The following is a 9,742-nucleotide window of genomic DNA, read 5'->3' as shown; positions in this document are numbered from 1 at the left end:
CCTCCAGCCTGGAGGGGATTCAGATGGAGGCTCCTACTGCATCACATTTCTTCCTCCTGGGAATTTTTGTTCCAAAAAGAGGTTGGTTTAGCTAGGGGTTGTACCTGGTCAGAGAACATGGGGTATTTCCATTGAATCAAGTAAAAGAGTAGGAGCTTGGTTTATCTGAGAAAGTTGCCATGACAGAGGATAGTCTGAAACATAGCAGGTAAATAATTTTTTTGCAAATTTTCTGAAGGTCATGTTGTTGTAGGTCTGAGTTTGTCCAAAAAGTTATTTTTTTGTTTTACTTTTTTTTTTTCTTTTCTTTTCTTATAACTGCTTTGCATCTCCATTAGGTTAACAAGGACGAATCCACTTTTAAATGTTAGGGTCTGACTGCAGAAATCCAGTGCAGCCAACTCTTCAGAGCTCCCCAAATCCTACCTATGTTTTCCTCTAAAAAATCTGAGGCTGATGCTAACTACCATTAAGAGCTGCTCTTCATTTTAGACACGATGCTTCTAATTTCTAGTTTGTGTCATGACCTGCATAAGGAGATTAAATGATGCAGGATAATTGATTCCTCATCTGGGATTCAGACTGGAAGCATTAAATCAATCCTGTCCTCTTTCATGTTTTTGCCATTGAAATTTCTTTAAAGGAGTTGTGTTTCCTCTTCTGACACTTTCCCTGAGTAGTGAACTAGATAATACCTATTTTTTTGTGTGTGTTTGGCCTGCTCTCTCTCTGGGAGTAAATAGCAGAGTTTAGCTCTGGTCTCTCTAATCTGCTGGGATATCTCTTTAGAGAACAGGTTTTCATTCCACAAATGCAATACAAAATGGTTTTGCTGAACTTGCGTCCATCTCTGTGTATGGACTAATTGTAGTTGAATGAAAATCATGATCTGCTGGATTTTACTCTTAGCAAGATTGACCACAATACTTAAGAGAGACAAGGCTGGTGGTCCTTCATTTTTACAGAAGGTGAGAATTTACCTTTGCATCCGGTACCTCAGCCCTTATGATGAGCCATCATGTCTGTACTGCTGCTGTCACTACCAGCAGCTGCGTTAAAACCTGGGCTTCACATGTTCACGTGGACATCATGCTGTGCAGTGCACTCTTACCAGAATAAATCATGTGAGCTTCATTTTCCTTCGTGCAGGAAAAGCTGAATCTTTACTCACATAACTTATTTTATACATTTTTCACAGACCTCATGTGCAACATCTATTGGCTGGTAGTTTTCTTACTTCATTTATTGGGCAGAAGGGGATTTGTGTGTATGTGCTAAGGTTCAGGTTGTTTACATTTTTCTTCTGTGGGTTCTCATGGAACAGATCTAATGTTTATGCAGGTGCTCTTAGTTTTCACCCAAGAATAGGTTGTTAGAGTAAAGAACTATTCACACCAAGATTGCTTTCACAATGGAAACTTGCAAAGTACTAGCTGCACTTAGAAGAAATGACAGGCTAGCTATTGATTTAATAGAGCAGGCTTGATTTTATGAGACCTTTCTTTTATAATTTTTCTACCTGTCTGCAACACACTCTGACATAATCAAATGCTCCACCTCTGCAAAACAGTCTGAAGCAAAGCTCCCAGACACGTGGTGCTCACCTTGCAGCTGACAAACAAGCACAAACTGCAGTGGGAGCAGGTATGGTGCAGAAGCAGCCAATGCTCCCATGCCTTTAGGACCACATTCTGCTCCTCAAGCCAAGCCAAGCCCAGCTCACCATGGCACCTTTTGAAACAGCCACAACCTGCACCCACCTGCAGTGCTGGGGCTGTGTGGGGTGGGCTATAGGTGTGATCTGCCAGACCTCTGCTGGCTTTGGACCTTCACACCTTGTTTCCTGAGCAGGCAGCTGTCAGTGGGATGTGTCAGAGCCTCAGGACAGACTGGAGTGGCAGCAGCCAGGCTCACCAGTAAAGCTACAGGCAGGCTTGGAGGAAACACCAGGGCCCTTGGGCTGGCAGGGAACAGCAGAGAAGATAAGCAGGGGAATATCTCTCTGTACCATCCACTTTTTCTTGGCTGATATCCACCGCAAATATGAGGAAGTTTAAAAACTCCTGGGTAATTTATTATTTACATTTCTCTGTTAAAATATGTACATAACATGCAATCAGCGTGAAACTTACAATACAGTGTGAGCTTTCTAATTTTGACCGTCTACTAACTATTATCTTCCAGTTGTACCTTGTGGATAAGGCCATTTATGTAAACATGGACTCTTTTATGACAGAGATACTCACTTGTGAACATTTTAGAAAACACATTTTTCCTATTCTTTTGGAAGTACAGGAGCCAAAAGCACTTCTTTTATCTTAGTTAGAAATATTTCTGTTATCAGTCATCTCTTCTTACCTTGCAGCTATCTACCCGTCCATGAATAAGGAAAATAGCTTCATCATGGAAAGAGTTTTTGGAGTCAGAACTCCTTGAAAGCACATTACAAAAACCCAAATCTCTCTAAGTTTTAAGTCTGCTGAAAAATGGAATACTGGAAAACGCTGCAGCAAAAACATCTGTAGCCCAGGAAGGACATGCCACTGCTCACAGTCCCTTGTGAATGATGTGTATGGAGGAGAGAAAAGGTTGCTGACCCATACATAACTTCTAGGAGTACTCAGCAGACCTGTTGCTGTGGTTACTAACCAGAGCCTCCCCTGAATGAGTGCTATTTGCACTGCACCAGATGGCTGATAAATCACACAGGGGAATTTGCCGTCCCTTGTGTTACTGTCCGATCTTTTCTCCAAGTGCTGTGATTTAATTTGCAGCAATTCACACACAGATTATTTAGCCACAACACACTAGTATAAGACATGAAACTGCTGCAGGTGTGCAGTCACTTTAATGAACTCCTGTATCACCTGTGTAACACCAAGAATGTATTTTGTTTTATGTATTGATGTTCAGGTTGCTGCAATTTGAAGAACAATGCTAAGCTGAGAAAAAAACCCTATGCCTGAATTTTAATAAAATTTTAATGACGTGGTTACTGTAGCACATTTATTGCAGAGGGAAGTGAGATGACTTTTGCAGTTCATTGGCCTGCCACAAGCATTTCTGTACAGGCAGCATCAAAAACCATGAAGCACAGATGAAGATTAAACGTGCTCATTGCATAAGAAAGTAAAGCTCTTGCCTCTGTATTTTCTGCTGCTTCATGGTCATTACTGCCTTACCCTCTCAGGATGACAGTCCATCTGTCTGGACTATTTATTATTATGAGTCTTTAGCTATTGTCAAGAGCTTTAGCCTCACTGTTACAAGTGGTGTTCTAACACAATAAAAAAGCCAATAATAATAAATGTGGCTTGTGATAGACTTCAGAATTACAAACCTAAGTACCCTGTCCCAGATTTCTGTGAATTAAAATAAGGAAAATAGCAAAATTTATGAAAACCAAGCAAGAGACTGATGATTTTTTGATACATTACTTCAGGAGTAGGCAACCTTCTTGACTGGGCAATGGAGCAGCTTGGTTGTGTGGTTCAGTGGTGGTTGTGGTTCAGTGGTTGGTTGTGTGGTTCAGTGCTGTTGTGCCTAACAGGTTTCTGGACACTGAGAGTAACTGCAGCATGCCTGGAGTCCTTGCAGCACTGTGTCCCTGTCACACTGAGGAGTCGTGTTCTGCTCTGTCACTTGTGTAACTGGGATATGAATCACCTTCTGTGGTGCATGAGTAAGAGCTCAGCATCTAAGCCTGCTGCTGTGTCTACAGTCACTTTTTATGTACAGCTGCAGCCATTTCCATAGATTAAACTTCAATGGTATAATTGGATGAAGAGGCTGCAGCCAGGATTTCTCCTATCTTTTTCATTTTGAGCATTCACAGAGCTCAGCAAGTGACATCTTTATTTTACATCATAATCTAGCACCTGCCATCCTTTTTCTTTGTTATGGGTGGAAGCTACCTTTAGTGTGGGAGAATTATTCTCAATTCTCTGGTCCAGTCTTCTGACTATATAAAAATACCCCAAAACACTCAAGTGCCATTGATACTTCTTGCTCTTTAGGGTCATTCTATGACACCAGTTGAATTTACTCTGGCCTATTATGTAACTATCATCTAGGGTCTCACAGGCATTTTTAATGTTACTTACTCTTCTTTAAAAAAGGAGCTCTTTTCTTCCTGAAACTCACTGTAAAAGGAATAATTTAAGTTTAGTGGGATGCCTTCATGGGTATAGGCTTAGATTGCCTTTAGCAATCAAGTGCATTTTTTCTGAATAACCCAAGTTCATCTGATTTTTAGGTACTCCAAATCAGTGCTCCACCGGAAAGAACACAACTAAGATGGTGCCTTGAAATTACAAAAATTAATACCAACAAAAAGCTTTTCTTGGCTGTACTACCCTTCCACCCAATTCTATCATTTTAAGCCTCTTAATATAATTTCAACACTTAGATGGTATTTTCTACCATCTATATTAAGTCCACCTCTCTCCAAAACACAGTTTATTGAGAAAACTAGTCCCATCTGCTCTGTGTCTGCATGGCTGCTGACTTGAACTTGCAGAGGAAAGTAGCTTGGAAATGATGAAACAAAGATTAGTGCTGCAGTGTCTTGATGATTTTGGGGCACTAGCTCTACTTAATTAGCTTTGATCTCAAGCTAAGGAGGCGGCTAAAGAAAACCAAAAAGCCACTGTAACTTAAGCTGTATATTTCAGTGTCTGCCTTTTGTTCTCTTCCTTTCACATATAAAACATGGAACAAAGATTCTTTGAAATTCTCTTTTCTAAAGAAGCATCCTTCCTGCTCTTCTCCATTGATTTTGCATCCAATTGGAAACCAATCTTTTACAAGAGAAAAAACATTTATAAAATCCATACATTCTGCCATTATGTTTTTAAAGAGGAAATAATCAATAGATAGGCATTTTGGCTTTGCCCTAATTATTATAATTCTGTATTTTCTGTTTACGCAGCAATCTCCATTCAAGGATTTTAAAGATGCAGCTCTGAGTAAATGCTCTCCCCATTTCTTGTGTGAGGTAATTTAATTACTGTGAGGCTACAAGATTTAGCCAGAGCCAAGCAGCAAGCTTATGGCAGAACAGCATACACTCCAGGCTCTCTCGATTCCCAGTACTGCGCTCTAACCACTCATCCTTGCTGCTTTACACAGTTCATGACAGCTTACACAGAAAGGAAGCATCAAGGATTTCTGTGTTGACAGTATGTAATCATTCTGTAGACAGTCTAATAATTCTTAGGTAGATTATACTCAGCCATAATCATCTCCAGTGTAATTAGAGAAGAGACTTAGTCATCTAAGTGAGCATAATATAGGTAATATAAGTGGTGTGCTATAGGATATAATCTGAACCCATTTCTAAATTGCACCTGCTCTTTTCATCAGCTGTCTTTCTGATTCTAAGAAGCAAGCTGCCTGTGACGCAGTTCATCCTTGATGTAACTCCAGAGCAAGGAATTTGGGTTGCTATGTTCAACTAAACTTGTTACAATTAAATTGGTATAAAGTCCTCAGCTTTTCAGTGATTCAGATCACCTTTCAATCATACATCCTAAGCAGGAGATATACAGTCTTTTTCTGTTGTAAAACACATTGAAATGTAATTCTGATGGCAGCAAAACTGATATCAGAGGAAAACAAAGGTCTTGCTTAAAATATATAATGGAAACCCTTAGAGCATGAAGGGCTTCCATGTTGCTAATGATCAGCTCAGCTTTTTACTCAAAAGCACTGAGCCCAGGTAGTGCCTATTCAGACTACTGACATACCCCCGAAAGGTGCAGTGCCACAGTGTTTCACAGTCACTGAGGCTGGGAACAGCAAACTGTTTTCTCTCTTAGTTACATAATGAAGCTGCAGCTTTTGGTCTGCATTTAAGTTTGACAGCAGCAGTGTCCAATGCTTATCCATAATTTCTAAACAGATGCAGACCTGTGGTGCTGTTTGTGGTGATGAGAGGAAATTCTTTTTGGTGTATAGAGTTTCAGAATTTTTCCTTCTATATTTTCTTTAAATGTGCAGATTCTGTCTAGCTTTTTGTTTTTTCTTTAGCCAGGTTACTAAACCAGATCTAACAGGCAGTGCCATATTTAAGTGGTATGGCTTTACCAGCCTAACATCCTTGCTTCTTTCTGCTCTCCTGGTGAAATACCCTAGATTATAATGCTATTTAATATCTCTACTGGCTCATCCTTGCCTCTCTGAACTTTTCCCCTGCTTCCTTTTAACCTTCCTGTCTTCCCATCAAACATACTTGGCAGTCTCTTCTGCACATTAAATGCCTGCTTTAAGGCAGGAATTGGTGGAATGTGCAGCAAGGCTCTTCTCCTTGAATACAGAGATAGATACATAAAGGTGCTGTCTTATACCAGCACCATGTAACCATATGTGTTAGATCATACTTAGCAGTTTAACCATTTATGTAGGGACCTGCATGGTTATACTCAGCAGTTAAACTATGTTAAACTATTTTTACCTCTGTATGGAGGCACAGGTTGTGTGCTGAGGATGGAGCACAGAGGACAGCTCCATTTGGGCAAGTTTGGCAAGGAGGGCAGGCCATCTGCTCCACATGCCATGGCTGAGGGACGCTGTGCTGTGAATGGGGCCCCCTCAGAGGGACAGTGGGTGCTGCTTTGCTTTGGGCCTGCTGCTGCTGGTGCTGCTGCATCAAAGAGCTGAGAGGTCCCTGGAGGTTCAGCTGCTGGAGGGGCTGGAGCCCACTGTGACACTCCACATGCAGCACCAGGGAATTCCTCAGTCATGAACCATAGAATCACAGAATTCATTAGGTTGGAAAAGTCTCCAAGATCATCAAGCCCAACATTTGACCGATCACTTCCTCGTCAACTAGCTCAACTAGATCTGGGTGCTAAATGTCAGCCCAGATGTTTCTTGAACACTTGCAGGGATGGTGACTTCACCACCTCCCTGGGCATCACATTCCAATCCTTAAAAACCCTTTCCTTGGGGATACTTCTGATGAGCTCATCTCCTCAGCTTGGCAAAGTTTGTAGAACCCCTTACGCAGTGGTTTGACTGGTTGATGAGGCAGCAGCCATATTTTAAAACTCCCAGTTCTCTTCCTAGAGTTACCTTTGCGTGAGACAGAGGAACGCAAGTTAGTCATGAGACTAAAACTGAATAAAAAAGCCCCTTCTCTTTCGACACGCTCTCGGTTCTCAAGACGGGCTGAGGGATAACATGCCGACCGCCGATGGCTCTCCGCGGGAAGGGACCACAGTGGGATGCTCCAGGGCCATCCCAAAGCAGGGGCGTGGGCTCGGCTGTGCGGCATCCCGAGCATCCCCGCCGCGGAGCGGCCGCAGCACGGTCGGGGCCGCGCCCTCCGCCGCCGCCGCCACCGGCCGGGACTCGGCGGCTGCGCGCGCAGGGGGCGGGGCCGGGGCGCCGCGGGGCCGAGCGGAGCGGGAGCGGCGGGAGCGGCGCTCAGGTACGGGAGCGGTGGCGGCAGCGCCGCGGGGCAGGGCGGCACCTCCCCATCGCCTCCCCATCGCCTCCCCATCGCCTCCCCATCGCCTCCCCGTCCCCTTCCTCCTCGGAGCCGCGCGGCCGGGCGAGCGTGTCACTTCTCGGCGCGGGGGAAAGTGTCGGGGTCCGCGGGCAGCGACCTTCCCGGAGGGGCTCGCCCCGCCAGCGCCGGGCGACGGCGGCGGACAGGGAGGGAAGCAGGGATGTAGGGAGGCGAGGAGGGATGTAGGGAGGCGAGGAGGGATGTAGGGAGGCAGAGCAGGAGGGAGCTGCCGTGGGGGATGGCGCGGGAGGGAGCGGCGGGGCTGGCGCGGGAGGATGGCGCAGAGCCGCGCTCCCGGAGTCGGTGCGGGCGGTGTCCCCGGGGCTCCGCGCACCTGGCGGTCCCCGCTCCGCCGGGCGGGGTCTGCGGGCCTCCCGCTCCGTGGCTGCGCCGCCGCCTCCCCCGGGCCGGCGGTGCGGGGAGGGCTCAGTGCCGGGAGCTGGCATCAGCAGATGCTGTCCCCGGCTGTCCTTTGCCTTCCCGGCTGAAGCAAGGCTCTCCGGCCTCTCGTCTTCGCTGGCTGCACTCTCTATTCGCTGCTGCTTTCCCTTCTGTTCTGTAAGGACCCCGCGAGGGTTGTTTCCCCCCATCTTTATCTTGAAGGTGCCTTTTCATATGGTCACCTTGAAACCTAGATGCCTTCATGTGCCTTTCTAAGCATACTGTTACGCTCAGGTAGGTAAGTGCTGGTTTCAGTCACTGATGAGCAGATAAACCTCCCTGCAGGTAGATATATCCTACAAACTGACGTCTCTATTTATGCTACTGTAATAATGGTACAGGCTATGATTAATCTGCCTTAAAAAGAAAATTCTCCAGTACTGATAGTTAAAGGGGAAATAAATCGTATTAAACCAGATTCTCAAACGAAAGACAGCTTAGGGCCTTGATGCTATGAATGCACATGCTTGTAAATCTATCCCTATGAAGAAGTGTCACAGAACTGAGAAAATCCATCCATACCTGTAAAATATGAAACTTTAATAAACCCAGAGAAAAGATTGTGCTGTAGTAAACTTGGTAAATTTTGTGATGCAAGCTATATGTCTGTACTAGTTAGTTTAAAAGATAATAAATATATGAACTTGTGAGAAGTGGAGTGACTGGCTCATTTGGTTATAGGCTACTACAGTTTCAACTATTCCTCTAAAAGCTGTTGTAGAATCAGTGATTGAAGGCACCTCCAAACATGCTTTTTGTCATAATATGCACTTTAAATCTTCCAGCCACACAAAACAAAATCTTGAAAACCTCTAATCATATTCTACTTAGGAAGTAGATCTCTCTAAACACAGGACTTTCAGCTTTTTTGAGGTGAACCAACACTGAAATTAACTTAAACAATTTATAATGCTCTAAGTAGCTTATGTCCCAGAGCTTACAGAAACAGTCTAAAAAGGTAGGTGTTGTATTGAGGCAAATGTGGTGGATGAAAATCCTTTATTGGTATCAGTCAGTTTTGTCCTCCCCAGAATAGAATTTTCAATGCTTACAGCTTGAGATTTTAAAAGGTCTCTTCCAGTTTTGAAAGACATTTGTAACTTTTTGGTTTGGCTTTTTTTCTGGTAAAGTATGGCATGATTTAAGCTCCATTTATTTACTTGTGCCAAAGTTGGTTCTTGTAAAGGTGCCGAATTTGGCTCTCCACCCTCTCCTTCAGAAGTCATCAACTGTGGATTCTTTACACAGCTTGCATGTTGGAAAGTTTGCTAGATGTTCAAAGCTTCCAGCAAGAATTTCTTTATAATGAACTTGAAGAGTTGTGAAGATAGGCATTATCCCCATAGTGTATTTTTCTCTTTGCTGTACATTCAGCAGCTTGAGAAACAGAATTGCTGCCCAGACCTGCCTCTCTGTGAATGCCTGGTTTCTGACAGTTTGCTGTGTTACATCCTAACATTTGCAAACTCCTATGGATAGTGTTGCGACACTTTCTGGTTTTTGGGGTATGTTTAAAACTACAGGGGGACTTCCAGCGAGCCACTTTGGTGCTTTTTATTTTGCTCCTTGTTGACATACCAGTGTTGCTGATGTGAAATGACAGCAGTCAGTGTGCATTAGGCAGCTGTGTGAGGAGCTGGACAGCCTCCCTTGTGCGGGGACCGAGGCGCAAAACACGATTGTGCTGCATCCTCACAAACAGCAAAAACTGCAGTCAGCAACTCCTCATTGGGAACTTGGGTGTTGCACAAAGATGCTTTAGATGCCAGCAGCCCCTAACAAGGGTCT

The 9,742-nt window shown here is 44.2% G+C and overlaps 1 protein-coding gene across 1 annotated transcript in view; it reads left to right on the top strand.

Moving 5' to 3' along the window:
- The first annotated feature begins 7,364 nt into the window (after positions 1-7,364).
- SCRN1 (secernin 1) overlaps positions 7,365-9,742 on the top strand; it is a 39,266-nt gene continuing 36,888 nt past the window's right edge. Inside the window, exon 1 of the mRNA XM_036407037.2 lies at positions 7,365-7,432. The gene's annotated coding sequence lies outside the window, so the exon portion shown is untranslated. The remainder of the gene's footprint in view (positions 7,433-9,742) is intronic.

The sequence above is a fragment of the Molothrus ater genome, chromosome 1, assembly GCF_012460135.2.
Source record: "Molothrus ater isolate BHLD 08-10-18 breed brown headed cowbird chromosome 1, BPBGC_Mater_1.1, whole genome shotgun sequence".
Taxonomy (NCBI): domain Eukaryota; kingdom Metazoa; phylum Chordata; class Aves; order Passeriformes; family Icteridae; genus Molothrus; species Molothrus ater.
Note: the sequence above shows the minus strand (reverse complement) of the source record. Positions and strands in the feature narration are given on the sequence as shown.